The sequence below is a fragment of the Camelus bactrianus genome, chromosome 27, assembly GCF_048773025.1.
Source record: "Camelus bactrianus isolate YW-2024 breed Bactrian camel chromosome 27, ASM4877302v1, whole genome shotgun sequence".
Taxonomy (NCBI): Eukaryota; Metazoa; Chordata; class Mammalia; order Artiodactyla; family Camelidae; genus Camelus; species Camelus bactrianus.
This window is the reverse complement of record NC_133565.1, coordinates 26,087,982-26,106,164: the sequence shown is the minus strand read 5'-3', so window position 1 is coordinate 26,106,164 and position 18,183 is coordinate 26,087,982. Positions and strand designations below refer to the sequence as shown.

The following is an 18,183-nucleotide window of genomic DNA, read 5'->3' as shown; positions in this document are numbered from 1 at the left end:
TTCCTCTTAAGTTAGTGGGGTCACTCCTGAGGTGTGGGTCAACTTTCCCTGAGGCATATGGATCCAAGGAAGAGAGGTGGGAACTTGAGGTGGGGAGGATTGCTGCACTTTTAAGAAGAAAGAAGTGAGAAGTTGCTGGGGAGGCAGCCAGGAGGGTCTCCTCAGTGAGTGAGAGAGTGGCCTCACCTCAGGTTTGTGCCTGGGGGGCGACTTGTGCCTCACCTGCAGAGGCCAGCTGCCCAATTGCGCTGCCCTGGGACACTGCTGGGCTCCACCTGTGTGCAGAGGTTTGCACCCTATCCCACCTGTCAGGCCACAAGGTCCTTTAGACCATGAAGGGACAGTACATGAGCTGTATAGACCTCTCTCAATGAGGTCAAAGAAATAGTTGTATTTCCTTAGAACAAAAACAAACTTTCCTCTATAAATGAGTAGATTCTAGTACTGGTAATAGGTTATACTAGTTTATAAACTCCACGAGGGCAGGGGTCTGTATCTTTCTTGTTTTCTGCTGCATCCCTAATCCCTAGTAATTGAGAAAACATGCTGGGCAGGACAGAGATTTTCTTTTATCTTTTTTTTGGTGGGGAGGAAATTAGGTTTGTTTATTTATTTTTGGAGGAGGTTTGTAGGGATTGAACCCGGGACCTTGTATATGCTAGGCATGTGCTCTACCACTTGAGCCATACCCTCCCCACTGAAAGCTTTTTGATACAGACCTTGACATCAATCCACTGATCTGGGGTTATGATAATTTAATCTGCTACCATCTGACCGACTTATACTGGTATCTGCTCCAGACTCTCCCTCTCCACAAAAGATGACAACCAGAAGTCTATTTGGAGACCCGCCGGATCCAGGCTATCCACATCTAGCATTTCGAGCTGAGGGTGGGGTGGAGCTGGGGCTGATGAACCCATTCTGGCTCCCAGGAATCATTGCTTCCTTTTCTGGGGCTTCTCAAATCGCCCCTCTGTTTCTGCTCAGCGCTCTGGCTTAATGTTCAAAGTCTCCACTTTCTTCCCTTTCAAAATCAGAAATGGCCATTTGACCCTCTCCAGACTTCCAGCTCATTTTCTGTTGTAATATTTCAAAGACTGCAGGCAGTGACTCAGCATCCCATTTCCCGGTGGTGGGGATATAATTAGCCCAGGCCAAAGGACCTTATTTCAAGTAGCCAGGAGCTCATTTACAAACTCTCCAATTCATCTTGGACTAGCTAAGAACTACTTCCTCCCTGGCGATGCTCATTCATGCACACACTTCTCCTCCAGGTCTGAAAGGCAAAGGCCCCGTTGCCTGATGGGTTCCCACCCCTCAGCCTCCCTCCCCCGGCGTCTAGCAGCAGACCTGCTCTTTCTTCTGTCTCCTGGCTCTGGACAGAACTAAAAGTCCCTTTTCACTGTCCTCCCTGGTGGTATTCTATTACAGCTGTTTATTTCCTCCACTATAAAAAGTAATATAAACTCATTTAAGAACATGTAGAAAATCCAACTTAGTAGGAAGATGGAAGTAAGGAAAAATGACTGCCCCATTACCTAAACTCAAGCACAGTCAACATTACAGCGCCTTAAGGAAGCCATCGTTATATTCCTTCTTTTTACAATTTCCTTTTAAATCTGAGCTCTAGTGATTGGCATTTTGTACACCCTCCAACAAAACAATTCTAGAATCATTGTAAATGTGCACAGAGATTTAATCCACAGCGCCCCTCACAGGGATGTTTTCTCCAGGAATACATGGACTGTAGGGCATGGCACGACCAGGGATGCGTGGACAAGGATGTTCCTGGAAGCAGCTCGTACAAGCAAAAAAAGCTTCGAGATGTGGCCTCTGTTACTACAGTCGTGTTCTTTATGGGGGAGCGGGTAGAAGCGAAGACAGCGGGGTAGGATTTCACTTTTACTTTACATACGTCACAAAAAAACTAAGAAAAAGAATGACCTTTGCAGAGATTCTTACCTTAGTTTCTTCATTTTTATTTTCTATGTTGAATATGTTACTTTTGTAATCACAAAAATGTAACTTATGTGTTATAGGCTGAATTATGTCCCTTAAATTCACATGTTAAAGTCCTAACCCCCAGTACCTCACAATGTGACTGTATGTATGTATGTATGTATGTATGTATGTATGTATGTATTTTCATTCAACAAACATTTATTATTTTGCGGACCTGGCTCCTTGCCCGACTCAGGGGATACAAATGGGGACAGACAGGGGCACGGCCAGTACAGTTCACACTGTAGAGGACAGCGACCCTCTCTTGTCTTCCATCCTCACCTCCACCTGGCAAGGCAGTTGAATGGGAGCGGTGCCACGCAGGTGACTGGAGGGAAGGTGTGCTCATTTCTGAACTAGGGACCGTGGAGCCACAGGAGGACAAGGCGGCACGTGAAAATGGAGATGCCCAGCAGTGAGACGGAAGGCTCTGGAACTGCAGAAAGAATTCTGGGCTTAAAACGAGATGTAAGTGGCAGGGGCTCACGGGTAAGCAATTCAGAAATTGTGGGGGGAAGAGCCTCGTGCGCTCTGGCTGTGAGAAACGGCCATCCTTTTAGAGAAGAGTTTGTGTTGCTTCTGGTCCAGGCTGGGCACAAATTCAGGCCAAGAGGCATGGCCAGAAAAAGCACAGGTGAGTAGAAAGCTCAGAAGATGTACCTGACATGAAAGCAGACAAGCTAAGAGAGATGTTAGTTTGGAATCGAGGGGCTCCCTGGCCAACGGCCCTAAGATTCAGTGGGGGTGCCCTCTCAGATGAAAGCAGTCCTAGTTTAGACAAAGATACTGAAAGGGAAAAAAGGCAAGTTACCCGTCATTCCTCAAATAAACTTACATCTTTACCCTGAAGACAGATTCATAAACCATCCTCCAAATCACACTTTTATTCCCTTAAGTGATGAGGACACCAAGGAGAGGACTGTCATGTGCGGGCGACCAGTAGCCCCAGTGCATGGACGCGATGTCTCCCCATTGTAAAGGGGCATCTTGTAACTTTCACTTTTCTACTCCTCTGTCCAGAGTGTGACTGTATTTTGAAAAAGGACCTTTAAAGAGCTCATTAGGGTGGGCCCTAATCCAATATGAATGGTGCCCTTATAAGAAGAGATTAGGACACAGACACTCATAGAGGGAAGACCATGTAGAGACACAGGGAGAAGTCAGCCATCTGCAAGCTGAGAAGACTCAGAAGGAACCAACCCTACCAACACCTTGACCTTGGACTTCTAGACTCCAGAACCCTAAGAAAATACATTTGTATTGTTTAAGCCCCCTGGTCTCTGGTGCTTTGTGACGGCAGCCCTAGCAAATGAATCCACTATGTCATTAAAAAGAGAGAGAAGACAATCAACGCCACAAGCTCCTGGCATTTCAAATTTTCACACTGAAAGTTATTGCTGGTCATGAGAAACGCACTGGTTCAGGAAGTAATTTGTAACTTTTTTTTTTTTAATGTGGCTAGAAATTGAGCCTCAGCCTGTGGGGCAGGGATCAAGCAGGATCCAGCAAAGGTGAGGCCTCCCTACTAAAGCTGCCCCCAGCCACCTACACGCACTAAAGAGCATTCATAGAGCCCTAAAGTTCTCTGTGTGATAGATGGTCCTGAATAGAAAACCTGACCCTGGGGTGGGAAAGAGAGACGGAGGAATCAGGAGAAAGGTGATTCTTGGCCAGTAAAAGTCTTCAAAAAAGCAGACAGTGCAATGTCCAGTCTGGTGGCTGCTCGAGCCAAACATGTACTCCAGGTGTGGTTCTGACCCTCTCATGGGTCGCAGACCCCTTTGGAAATTGAATGAAAATAAGCAACCTCTCCCCAGAAACATGCAGACACATAATTTAGGAGGTTTGTGTCCTTTCCCTCCAATATTCATGCACCCTACTTTAAAACCTCTGCTCTAGTTAAAAACACAGAAAGGCAATTTATAGCACTGTGTTAGTCCAGCTCCCATTGGCACAAAAACTACCCACTGAGTGAGATAAAACCAGGCTGAAGGGTAAAAGGGTAGTCAGATGTAAACTGGGAGGAAGCCAGGACCTGCACAAACATTTCCACGAAGCAGGAGGCAAAGCTCCATGTGGCTCCAATATGACTCCCCTGAGAGCAGGGCTGAATGGAGGACCTGAAGAAGGATCTTTTTTGCATAGGAGAGGTGGTCCCGGCCAACTCCGTAGCCAAAGATGTTTCCTCTTGAGCGGAAGCTCACTAGAGGGCAGGACGATGGGTGGCTCCAAGTGTTGGATGCAGATGAAACTAGCCAACATGACAAGAAGGTGAAATTATGAACATACAAGGAAGTGGCCGAGTGCAGGGATTCTTCCAGGCACCAGGACAGGTGAGGCTTTGCTGAGATCACTGAGCTCCCTCCTACACTCCTTGAATGCCAGACAATAAAGTAATGGAGAATAAAAACTTTTTGCTTGTAAACTGGATTATTGGCAAAATGAATTTACAAGAATGTTCACTGCAGGGCTATTTATATTAGTGAAAAATTGCCCCAAAATGGGCTCTGCTGAAATCAATTATGGTACATTGTTTGCTAGACTATTAGGCAGCCGTCTAAAATACTGGTGTAGAGAATGGTGCAGACAGCTTTTTCCCTCCCACTTTGAGTCTTGGGGGTCATTTTTCCTTTGAACTTTGCCAAGCGGACTCAACCTGGAGGGTGGGATGCAAGTAGCCACGCCCTTTCCTTTCTTGGTGCTCACTGCACTATGAGATGATGTGGCCCAAGCTTTCCCCCCACATAAATCAGATCCCACTGGGACCACCTAGAGGGTCAGATCTGTAAGCCTCTTTTATCCTCAGCTGCCCCTCAGCAAAGCAGGGGGAATAATAGCAGGCTGCCTTTTTCTTTAAGTCCTAAGGTGGAATGAGACACAGAAAGGTGACAGCAGCAGCCCAGATCCCCGACCCACCCTTGCTGAGCCTGGTGGTACAGATCCTGGCTTAGCCACCTTCCTTGTGGGTGGCCATGGGCAAAGTGCTTACCCCTTCTGTAAAAATGAGAATAGCAAAGCACGAGGATGGGGACTAAATGCATTAACGTATCTAAAGAGCTTATACTGAGAATTAATGCATCCAAACTACTCTGTCCACTAGAGTAGCCACCAGCCACCAGCAGCCATTGAGCACTTGAAGTATGGCTCCTTCAAACTGAGATGTGCTGTAAGTGTAACTTCACATGGGATGGGGAAGACTCAAGAAAAGAGAATGTAAAGCATTTCACAAATAGTTTTTTCTATTGATTATATGTTGAAATGATAACATGTTGCATCTCCTGGGTTAAATAGAATACATTTTACAATTAATTTCACTTTTTAAAAAACCTTTGAAGACACGGAGAAGTTACTAATTTCCACTTGGAGATCTCCCAGGTATACATTAGGTATACGTGTCAATAAACATCTGCTTGTATTTTTAAACAATAAATAAAGTAAAACACAGCTACTAGAATATTTTAAATTACATATGTGGCTGGCATTGTCTGGTTATTAGACAGCTGGCTTAGAACAATGCCTGCCTGGCATGTAGCAGGAATAATTGTAGCTACTATCCAGCGTTTAGTGCCTGGCACTTGATAAGTGCTTATTAAGTGGTAGTTTTTGTTCTGAAGACTTCTCACAGGCCTCTCTTGCCTCTGTTTTGGAGATCTATGCCTGGAAGGCATTGTCTGTGTGCTGGCCAGGCTTTTTATGTTTACCCACGGTGAGAGCTCCTGGTCTTTACTTTAATCTTCCCCACCCCCCAAGACCTCTCCGGGGACATCTACACACAGATATACACACACATATCCCAGGATTTCCATGCAGGTGTGGACTTTCTCAATGCCCAGTCCTCCATCACTTCCAGACTTTCCCAGGTTCTGGTCCCCAAGCACCTCTGTATCCTATGCTAAGTTCACCGGGCCTGGGCTTGGTGATTCCTCTTGGCCACCATCACTCTCTGCTTTTCCTCAGGCCCTGCACCTCTGAGGCTTGATCTGTGATGCTCAGACAGATGGAACGTAACAGCAGGGGCTGTTAGCAGGCTGCCAAAAGGCTGCCCAGGGGAGCCTTTACTCTGACAAACTTCCTCCTGGGGTCCCCGGGTCTACCCTCAGCCTGGCAGCTGGTGGAGAGAAGATGGAGTCTCAGCTGTGCATTTGGGCGACTCCATTTCTCATGAGACCAAGGTATATGCCAGACGCCACGTTTTCCATGCATTTAGCTGGGTGAGAAAAGTTTTTGTTTAGGAAAATATCTCGATCAACCTCTTTGGTTGAGGAAGGGAAGGTGCCAGGGACATGAGGACTAAACACCTTTATGGGGGTCGTTAATAGGAACTTGGGGGAAAGGGATCCCCAGAAAAGAGAAGATGGAGGAGAAGGTCAGGAAAATGAAGAGGGGCTGGAACAAATTGGCAGGAGCCTCAGCCTGGGAGGTAGGTATACAGTGATAAATTCCCAGCGGCAGGGACAAAGTAGCAGCGGCAAAGGTAAAATACACATAACATAAAATTTACCATCTTAACCATTTCTAGGTGTACAGTTCAGTGGCATTAAGTACATTCTCCTTGTTGTGTAATCATCACCACCATCCATCTTCAGAATTCTTTTCATCTTCCCAAACTAAAACCCAGTGCCCATTAAATCTCTTCATTTCCCTGGCCCCAGGCAACCACCATTTTACTTTGTCTCTTTGCATTTGACTCCTCTGGGTACCTCATATAAGTGGAAACACACTATATTTGTCCTTTAGTGTCTGGCTTATTTCACTTAGCATAACGCCCTCAAGGTTAATCCACGATATAGCATGTGTCAGAATTTTCTTCCTTTTTAAGGCTGAGTAACATTCTACTGTATTTTTAACCACATTTTGTTTATCCATTCCTCCACTAGTAGACACTTGGGTTGCTTCCATTTTTTGGCTATTGTGATGAGTGCTGCTATGAATATGGGCATACGAGTATCTCTTTGAAATCTTGCTTTCAATTCTTCCAGGTATCCACCCAGAAGTGGAATTGCTGGGTTATACGGTAATTCTATTTTTAATTTTTGAGAAATTGCCATACTATTTTCTACAGTGGCTGTACCATTTTACATTCTCACCAATAGTGTAAAAGAGTTCCATTTTCTGAAAAGACAACCTATTGAGTGGGAGAAAATATTTGCAAATGATATGACTGGTAGTGGTCAATATAAAAAAAAATATATAAAGAGCTTATACAACTCAACATTAAAAAACCCCAAATAACCCAACTGAAAAATAGGCAGAAGACATGAATAGATATTTTCCCAAAGAAGGCATACAGATGGCCAAGAGGCACAACAAAAGATGCTCAACATTATTAATCACCAGAGAACTGCAAATTAAAACCACAATGAGATATCACCTCATACCTGTCAGAATGGTATCATCAAAAGACATAAACTACAAATGTTGGTGAGGATGTGAAGAAAAGGGAATCCTTGTACACTGTTGGTGGGAATGTAAATTGGCTACAAATGGAATATAACTTTTAAAAATTGTGAATCACTATTTTGTACACCTGAAAATTATATAATATTGTACATCCTCGAATACTCAATAAATTAAAAAAAAAAGAATTCTAATTTCTCCACCTCTTCACCAATATTTATTCTTTTTTTAAAAATAGTAGCCATCCTAATGTATGTGAAGTGGTGTTTTTTTTTGAAGTGGTATTAACTTGCATTTTCCTAGTGATTAGAGATGTTGATCAACTTTGTATGTGCTTATCAGCCATTTAAACATCCTCTTTGGACAAAACGTCTACTCAAATCATTTGCCCATTTTAAAATCAGATGTTTGTTTTTCTGTTGTTGAGTTGTAGGAGTTATATTCTTTGGTCATTAACCCTATATCAGATCTATGATTTCTAAATATTTTCTTCCTTTCTGTGGGTTGCCTTTTCACTCTGTTGATTGTCTCCTTAAATGCACAGAAGTTTTAAATTTTGACATCGTTCAACTTGTCTATTTTTAATTTTGTTGTCTGTCATATCCAAGAAACCATATATAAACCACATCCAACGTCATGGAGCTGTCCTCATATGTTTCATTCTGAGTTTTGTAGTTTTAGCTCTTGCGTTTAGGTCTTTGATCCATTTTGAGTAAATTTTTGTATATGGTGTTAGTAAGGGTCCAACTTTTCATTTGTATGTGGAAATCCAATTTTCCCAGCCTCAGCTGTTGAAAAGGCTGTCCTTTCCCTATTGATTGGTCTTGGCACACTTGTTGAAGATCATTTGACTCTCAATATGAGAAACTTATTTCTGAGTTCTCTTTTCTATTTCTTTGGCTTACGTCTTTATGCTAGCCACATGCTGTTTTGATTCTGGAGCTTTATAGTAAGTTTTGAAATCAGAAAGTGTGAGACCTTCAACTTTGTTCTTCTTTTAAAGATTGTTTGGCTATTCAGGGCCTCTTGAGATTCTATATGAATTTTAGGATGGATTTTTCTCTTTCTGCAAGAAACATCATTGGGATTTTTATACCAAAGAACTTTTTAGCCCAGGATCAGTAATATTTCATGTTGAACTGTTTGTTTTCCTGCCAAGTATCCTCCTCTATTGCCCCAATCTATGTCTTGTGTAAGGACAAATCATAGATAAAAGACTGACTCCAAGTCCAGGATGGGTGCACAACAGAGGGAAGTGAGGAGGGGGCTTGGGAGGTCAGTGGTGCAGGACTCCAGCCAGGGGGACTGGAAAACAAGCCATCTTGAACCCTGGAAACAGTGAGGAGGATGCTAGGCACCCTACCTCCTGTGGGATGGGAGTGGGAAGAGATTTTATTTAGATCGCAAAGTCCAAGGTCAGCCCAGCTGGCACACAGGTCACTGCCTGGGTACTTTGTCCCTGCCTGGCCTTGCCTCATGGGCAGACCAACTCGGGGACCAGGCCAAGGGAGGAAGACCTGGCAGGTGTGGATCAGGGCAAGGGGTGACATGGAGTTGCACACCTGGGTGACTCTGGCTGTGGTCTGGAGAGGGACATCTCAGCCAGGGGCCCTGCCCACCGCCCCTCCCTGGGTAGACACTGCCACCTTCTGGCTCTTTGTCAACCAACTGTCCTGCCCCATCCCAAGAAGAGCTTTGTGTTGACCAAGTAAAAGAGATAGAATGAGGTTTCTTTTACCTGTTTACAATCCTATCTTCCTGGGGCCCCACCCAGGTTGCCTGCATTAGCCTTTTCAGTCTTTTGGTCTCCTTCCACTGACAGCTGAACACAACTCTCACTGCTTCCCTCTCTCCAAAGATAGCTTTACCTGCCTTAATTTTCAGTAGACTGGGGGCAGGGTCTCAGGGTGGACTGGTGTTGAGGATCACTGGTGTCGAGTATCCAGGCCACAAGCACTGTTTGTAGTCTCTCTCCATTGTTTCTTTGTTTAATGGTCGGCTGGTTGTTTTTTCTGGGAATCCCCAGGACCGCCCCAGCTGTTTTTTGTTCCCACTTAAGGCAGGCCTGCTGGGATCCGATTAGTAGTTAACCAGTTCCTCAAGTTTATCAAGGTGCTTTTCTACCTCCCCTTTTCCAGCTTGACTCTCTCATTACCTGAACTGTGAGCAAACATTTTCCTCCTGGCCCAGCAAGAATCACTCTGGCCTGGCCCCAAGCCCATTGTTCGGATGTCTCACACACACTGCTACAACCCAGTCCTCTCTGGCAGCAGACACCACAGGAGAGGAGACCAGCTCTTCCCCACCTGGTCCTCCCGTTCCCAAGACCCAAGCAGGTGGGCTACCACATTGATTGGTTTCTTGCTTTAGATTCCAAGGCATGCAGGGATGTTGTCCTGGCCTTGTCCAGGGAGGCCCTTAATCCCTGCGGATTCCTCTGGGGCGCTGTGGGGGTGGAGAGCCCGAGGCTTCCCGGCCCTGACTGCATCCCCCTGCTGCTCCAGCTCCACAGGCCCCCACTGCCCCCTCCTTCCCTGGCTTGAAGACTCTCTTCCCACTCCAGTCTCCCTCCCCCTTCACCACAGGGCAGACCTGTTTATGAGCCACCTGCAGCAATACGACTCCTTCCTCTCCTCCTGAGTGGCAGGCTTCCCGCTCGAGGCTGGAGCATCTTAGAGGTTCCCATGGACATCAGTCATCTGAAGACCGAGGAGCGGGCATGGCCGCCGCTGTCCCAGCCAGACCGTAGCAGGGTGTTTGCTCAGAGGGCTTCGTTCCCTTCCACCTCAAACATGGCTGTCGGATATGCTGGAAACAAGGGTGCTCACTCCCGGGGTCCTTGGGGGTTGCTCAGGGCACCTTGAGGCTGTCTATATGAAACGGGTTTGACCTGGGATTTCCGAAGCCGTCCAGACCCATGAAGTCCAGCAGTGCAGGTACAGATCAGCCCTTGGTTTCCCAAGTGCTCTGTGGGGTGAACGTGAGTAATGGGCAGGCTCATCAGAGGGAGACTCAGAGGAAATGGGAGGAACCACCACTCTGTCCCCGTGGCGGTCCCCCTGACTGTCAGACCTAGAAGGGCCAAGTCCTGCTGACACACTCCCACCCTCCACTGGCTGTGCTCTTTTTGGAATTTTGTACAAACCATTCTCCACACACCACTGTAACGCTCCTTTTATATTTAGCCTCACTTAAAAGCCTTCAGTGGCCTCCCACAGATCCCAGAATAATGGTGTCTTTACCAGGCCTTCAAGGCGCAGTGTGAACCAGCCCCTGCCCATTCTTCTGAACTCACCACTTAGCCCTCTCCCCAGCTCACCATACTCTGGGTACACTGATCTTCTCCGGGTCCTGGCATTCCAAGCCTGTTTTAGCCTCAGGGCCTTTGCATGTGCTGTTCCTTCTGCTCAGAATGCTCTTCACACAGATGGCCCCCTGGCCAGTTCCTTGTCATTTGGTTTGCAGCTCAGAAGTCAATCTTCCCTGAGGACCCCAGTCTAGAGCAGTCTCCCCCTCCTTTATGCTCTATCTCCTCATCCTATTTTATGTTCCTCTCCACACATATCTCTTTCTGAAGCTTAAGCTTCCAGGTCCCTCACTTGCATAGGCCCCTTCCAAGGGTCTACCTAATTTTGTACTATTTTCTTAAAAAGGATCCCCTGCCCTGGCAACCCAACTGTAAGCTTCAGGCCCCATAGACTCCAAATTCATCTGTACCTAGAGCAAAGGACCAGGCTGTATTTGGTACATCCTGTGCCTGCCTCTGGCAGGAAGACAAACTCAGCATTCCTCCTGCCAGGCTATTTCAACACATCCTTGGCCTTGCTGATCTTTTCAGGTCTGGGTGCCAAGAGGAAGCCTTGCCCAGGAATCCTGGTAACTGCCCTGGTCACTGTACCCTGGATTCAGTGGTGGCGGAGAATGGGATGGGGGATTCCAAACTCCAAGAGCTGCTGTCTGTTTGTGCTTCTCCCTTCTGAGTACCTTGACTTCCCAAGTAGAGATAAACATTCTCCATCAGAAGCTATACCACTCTCAACTACTCAGCAAGGAGGCTGAAGAAACAAGCCTCCTGTAGAAGCTTTCTCTTTGGAGGTACTGGGAGTTGAACCCAGGAACTCATGCATGCTAAGCACACACTCTACCACTGAGCTATAACCTACCCCCCTACCCGGCCCTGTCCTGGTAGAATCTTTAATCTCTTTCTTTTCTAAGCTTTCAGCAAAGCTAATCCTACCGTCTATCACATACTCCACCTGTTACTGCTTGGACAAATATTTAGCACGCAGGTCTTAACTTTCCTGCTGCCTCGCCTTTGGCAGACCCGACTAGTTGATCACAGAACTCTCTCCAGATGGGCCTCCTGTGTAACCACCATTGACTGACCAAAGGGGAAACCTAGTTGCCTCCTAATGAAACTCAGGTCTAAATGACTGAAGAGGTTAAGTCTGGTTCAGAGAAAAAGGGCCATGCTTGTGATGAATTTCTTCATCTACACTCAGTCCCGGGAGGTCAATCCCAAGGACATATTTACTATTTGATCAAGTAAGGCGAGATCTCAGGAGACCGCGGCCCCTTGTGATACATCCCGTGACACGGTGGAAAATTCACTGACCTGGAGCTGGAAGCCCTCCTCTGTTCTGGGCAGAATGACTCACTTCTTCATTCTGCACGTGGAGTTACCACGCATGTTGTTTCAGTCAGCTCGGGCTGCCCTAACAAATTACCAAAGGCTGGTGGTGGCTTAAACAAATAACACTTATTTCTCACAGTTCTGGAGGCTGGGGAATCCAAAAACAAGGCGCTGGCCATTTCCGTGTCTGGTGAGAACCCTCTTCCAGGCTGCAGACGGCTGACCTCTCCTGGTGACCTTGTGTGGTGAGAAGAAATCCAGAAGCACCCTCGCGCCATGCCGTTCTTACTGGGCGGCAGTGGGGAGCTGTCTTTAGTGTTCAGAGAGAGTGTCACCTCCTGCTGGCAAAAGCAGTAAGAAAGTTGATGATGAGTGAGTTTAACGAGCTTCAGGGCTACAGACACACCCGCATTCCCAGAGAAGTCTAAGTCTAAGGCTGCTGGGTGAAGCCACCTGCGAGGACTGTCGCACCTACGTTACTTCCTGCTTCAGCTGGCTCTCTGCAGCCTCCTTCTCCAGTTCTCCCAAACTGCTTGTCACAAAGTCCACCACTCTCCCCAGTGCCCCCGACTGACCATTCACCCCCCTCACTCTCTGCCTCCCACCTGTCAGAGGAAATAGAAGCCACCAGGCAGCAACCATGGCAGCTCCCTCCTCCCCAGGCGAGAAGGCGGAGGCTCTCCTGTCTGCTGTCTGGGGCTTGGACCCCGCACGGGGCTGTGGCCTCCGCCACCTTTACCCTCTTCTCTCACTGGCATTGTCAGCCTTGCCTCTGCCAGCTCCTTTTCCTCAGCTTTTACATTTGCTAAGGATATTTCCAGCTACGAACAATCAACCTAAAACCCAAATTCCCAAAGCCCTCCTTTCGTCTAGGACCTCCCTCCTGCTTCCTTCTTGTGAAAGAGAAGCCTACACTGGTGGACCCACTTTGCTACCTCCCAGCCTTTCCTCAACCCACCGCTGTTGGGTTCCTGCTCTCCTCACCATCCTGCTGAGAAATGGAGGAACGGCCCCTGCCAAGGTCACTGATGGCCTCTGGATTGCTAAATCCAGGGGATACCTCTCAGTGCTCATTTACTTGTCCACTCTGTAGCTCCCCCTCTGTGGTCCATCCCCGGGCAGCTCGCACTTTCTGTGACAGCACTTCTAGTTCTCCTCTTCCTCAGGGTCCATAGGTGCTGATGCCCCCCAGGGTCTCAACCATCCCTCCTCCCCTCCCCTTCTGCATCCTCACAGCCCACGTTCTCTTTGAGCAATCTTTTGGCTTCCACCACCATCTCTGTACTGAGAATATCTAGCGGTAAGCAACATGTTGAAGAATGCAAGATAATCACGTATGAACTGAGGCTACCGTGTGAAGGAAGTCAGTTGAGGGAGAAAGGAAAAATACTGGGTCCTTCCCATATGACTGTGGCGAAATCAGCACAGCACCCTAAGTCCTGGATTTCTCATCCACAGAACTGGGATAAGAATAGTACCTACTTCATAGGGTTGGTATGAGGCTTAAGTGGGATAATTCTAGAGCAAATACACAGTGCACGTAGTTGTCAGCATTATGACTGTCTCTGTTACTTGCTAGGGGTAGAGAAGCAACAGAGAGAAGTGAGGTTAAACTGAGATGGTAGTTTGAATCCAGGTTTTGAAACATATGAGGGCAGGAGACTGATGCGGTCTATTTGCCAAGGGCATTCCTAACCCAGCAGTGCAGATGCCATGGGGCTGAGAGTCCAGGAGCCGGCAGCTCCTTCCCACGCTTGCTGCTCTCCTTCTGGTCATCTGGATGACCTTGTGAGCACCTGATTATCCTTCAGCAAGTGGCTGGCCAAAATGCCCTCCGTGCATGTCCCAGGCATTCCTGAGACAGTCTGTCCTGACGTTGGGGGAGGTGCTGGTGGATCAGAACAGTAAACAGTTTAGAGCCAGGGAAAGAAAAGGTCACCTTTTAGGCTGTGTCCTGGAGGAAGGGACACAGTTACCAGGGGAACGAGCACTGGTTCTTAAGAAGTACATTGAACTTGCCCTTAGCACTTGTCCAGTTGCCAGGTCCTGAATTTAAACATGAATGCTATTTGTTCACAGCACAGGCCCCCATTGAGGACCCTTGGACCAAGTCAGTGGTGGCTGGAGCCAGCTTATACTGGCTCACGAAAGCCAAAGATTAAATTTTCAGGAATTTTGTAAGCCAGTTACTAAACATAGATGCTCTTAAAAATTAAGTGATATAAACTTACAATTAAATAAATCATATTAAAGGACTCAAAACTCATCACTTCCTATTTTACTGTATGTTGCTAGTATTTCTCCTCTTGAGGATATTTACATGTATTGTATCTATCTGGTGGAAATACTATAAGATGCAAATCCTATACAACTCTGTGTTCAGTGATGCTATGTTGATAGTTTGAAATTGGCCACGTGGAAGTATCTACACCACAGAAATCAGCAAATACTATAAATCAACACACACACACACACCCCCTCCATAGAGCTGGTTGTTAAAAACATTTACCAGCACCTCACTGGATAAACTGATGTCTGGAATTTTGTCTTTAGCCACTTCTCATGAGTTTCAGCATTCTCCATCTGTCCCACATAAACAGTGTCAGAGTCCCACTCTAGCCTTTGGAGTTTCCCCACTCCAGTTTTGCAGTGTAATCCCGAATCTTACTGGTCTATCCGCCACCACTGGTGTGAATAATAGTGTCTGTTATTGATCACTTAACACTAATCTCATCCTCCCTCAGCTCACCTTCACAATATCACCATATTAAACTTTTACTCTACCCATTTTATAGAGGATAAAGTAAGCCACAGAGAAGTTAGCAACTCTCCCCCAACGCAACCAGCTAAGACAAGGTGGAATCCTCTTATAATCACTAGCTCTACAGATAGAGAATAATCTGATACTCTAATAAAGGAATGTGACTAAGTGGTTCAATGGCCACTCCTTCATGGCGCCAGCCCTGACTTTGGCTTTCAGCTGCCAAAGGGCATTCACTTTGACATTGTTTTATTGTTCTTAGTCACATCCCATAAAACTGTGGACTCCCAGAATGTCCCAGGTCTTTGGGAGACTTTAATGAATAAGTAAGACTGTTCTATAGTTAACTGATCTACTGTTTCAGTTGATGTAGTGCTTCTAAATCAATCAATTATCTATTAGGAATTGAGATCCAGCTATGGAACCAACTTAGTTCAAGACCTTGGTACCTCTCATGAAAGCTCAAGCCCAGAAACTTTAAATAACTCGTTGAAGTTTACATAGATTGTAAGACATGAAGACAAGATATTAACCAGGCTTGTCTGATTCCAGAGCTCCTTCTCCAGTGAGAGGCATCTGATTACTATGTTAAAAAACAAAATCAACTGATGGGGTGGCAAGGGATAAACTGGGAGTTTGAGATTTGCAGATACTAACTAATATATATGAAATAGATAAACAACAAGTTTATACTGTATAGCACAGGAACTATATTCAATATCTTGTAGTAACTTATGGTGAAAAAGAATATGAAAATGAATATATGTTTGTTCTTATATGACTGAAGCATTGTGCTGTACTCCAGAAATTGACACAACATTGTAAACTGACTATACTTCAATAAAAATATATAGTAAGAAAAAAACCTCAACTGAGTTAATGTAAAGATTTTATTGGCTTTATTCAATGACTCATGAATTGGGCAGCATCCCATCTGGCAAACAGAAAGGAGTTCTGAAAAGCTGTACAAAAGGGAAGATTTTATAGGCAGAAGGAGGCAGGGAAGGAACTTATTCTAGTTAAAAGTGGATTGTTTCAGGCAAGGTCACCTCCCTTTGGGGGGAAGGTGGGGTCTATCATGCATGTTACTGCACTAGTGCTGACCAGGTAATTTCAAATTGGCTGGTTAAAGATCACATTCCTGGGAGAGGCTGAAATTGCCATTAGGTTAGGTATTAAGCCTTGATTTGCTGACGTGGGGTTTAGCAAAAGTGACTCCATTTGGGGACTGTTGTCTCTTTTTAACAACTATCAGGCAGCTCTTTTAAAAAGTCTTGTAGGACATCTAATGGTAGAGAAAAATGCCTGTTAAACTTAAATTTAAAATGGAGGTTGCAAAGTAACTGAATTTTATCAATTCTTGGATACATATGGTTTTCTACATTTTAACATCTGAAATAGGGTGTGTCAAAAATAAATTCCAGAGGAATTATAGATATTGAAGTGAAAGGTAAAACAATGAAGCTTCTAGAAGATACTATAGGAGAATATTTTCTTTTCTTTTTTAATTCCAAGAAATCTGAGATACATCATGTATCAGCATGGGTTAAAGGAAAAGACAAGTTTGTGGAGCAAGTGAAAGCACGTATGTGTCTTCTATTGTTTGTATTCTGAGGGGCAGGTAATTAGGTTTCTTCATTGATTTCCGCTTGGAGGAGGTACCGGGGATTGAAACCAGGACCTCTTCCGTGCTAAGCATGTGCTCTACCAATTGAGCTATACCCTTCCCCCTAGGAGAATATTTTCATAATCTTGGGTTAAGAAAAGATTTATTAAACAGGAAACAAAATATAAACATAAAAGCTTAATAAGTTGGACTAAATTAAAATTAAGAATTTTTGAGTGGGAGAAAATTTTGCAATACATATATCCAAAAAGGGATATATATCATCATTCATTAGAATGTATACAAAGGGGATCTCATACATCAGAATATATACTGAACTCCTATAAATCACAAACTAGCAGACAATCCAATGGAAAAAATAAGCAAAAAACTTGAAACAGGCATTTCACAAAAGAGATTATTCAAATGGACGATAAGTATATGAAAAGGAGCTCAATCTCACTAGTCTCCAGGGAAATGCAATTTATCAGTTTAACGCACTGAGCAATTGCACCACAGAGACCACAGGGAATGCAATTTAAAACCACCATAAAACCCACTATACACCCACAAGAGTGACTAAAACTGAAAAGAATGACAATGCCAACTGTTAGCAAAGATGCAGAGAAACGGAAGCTCTCATACATTGCTGGAAGAATATAAATTAAACACTTGGAAAATTGTCAGGCAGAGTCTGTTAAAGCTGAATGCTTAAGTATGTAGCCTATGACCCGGTAAATCACTCCTAACTATCATCCAACAGAATCTCATACACATGTGCAGTGAAAGACAAGTGCCAGAACATTCACAGAAGCATCATTAACAATGGCCCCAAACTGGAAACAATCCAAATGTCCATGAACAGTAGAATGGATACATAAATTGTGGCAGATTCATAAATTAGAATTTTATATAGCAACAGAATTAATAAAGTACAGCTATTTGCAAAAACATGGATGAATGTCACAGACGCAATGTTGAGAAGACACACAGAGTACATACTGTATGATTCCATTTACAGAAAAGCAAAAATAGGCAAAACCAGCCTATTTTAGTGGAAGTTAGTTTAGCAGTTACTTCTGGGGAAGCTGGGAAACATAGCGCCTAGGAGGTGATTTGAGGGGCGTTTAGGTGGGTATCAGTGATGTTACATTTTCTGATCTGGGTAGTGAATGGGTCAACAATCAATCATAAGTTGTACACTAATAATTTATGTGTTTTCTGTATATGCATATGTATATATTATACTTCAGGGGTTTTTTTTAATGGAGATAAAATTGAACAATTTGAGACAGAGAAAGTTAATTACTCACAGATCTTTGTGGAAAGGTCTGTTCAATGATGCCCTTCAGTTATTAGAAAACTGAACTCAGGAGGTAGGAGTGGAATGTAAGACACCTTGCTGAGCTAGGGAAAGGGCAGACATATTGATAAAGCTATTTAAAAAATATGAAGAGCCTCAGAAAACCCAGTGGAACGAATACACTCTGGAATAATAACATGGAAGATTGGAGAGGAGAAATTGGACAGAAATCATCTAAGTTTCTCATATTCCTAAGAAGGATACAGAAAATGATGAGTTTTAAACTTTGTACAGTCAAGTTAAGAGTTTAATTTTTTTTGGTGGGGGGAGGTACTTTATTGATTGATTGAAGGATTGATTATTTTATTTTTAATGGAGGCACTGGGGATTGGACCCAGGACCTTGTACATGCTAAACATACACTCTTCCACTAAACTAAACCTTCCCTCCCAAAACAGCAATGTTATAAACACTTCCCACCC

At 44.8% G+C, this 18,183-nt stretch overlaps 1 pseudogene; it reads right to left on the bottom strand.

Annotated features, from left to right (window-relative positions):
• The window catches only part of LOC141575277 (acireductone dioxygenase pseudogene), a 58,208-nt pseudogene that overhangs the window by 31,327 nt on the left and 8,698 nt on the right, over positions 1–18,183 (bottom strand).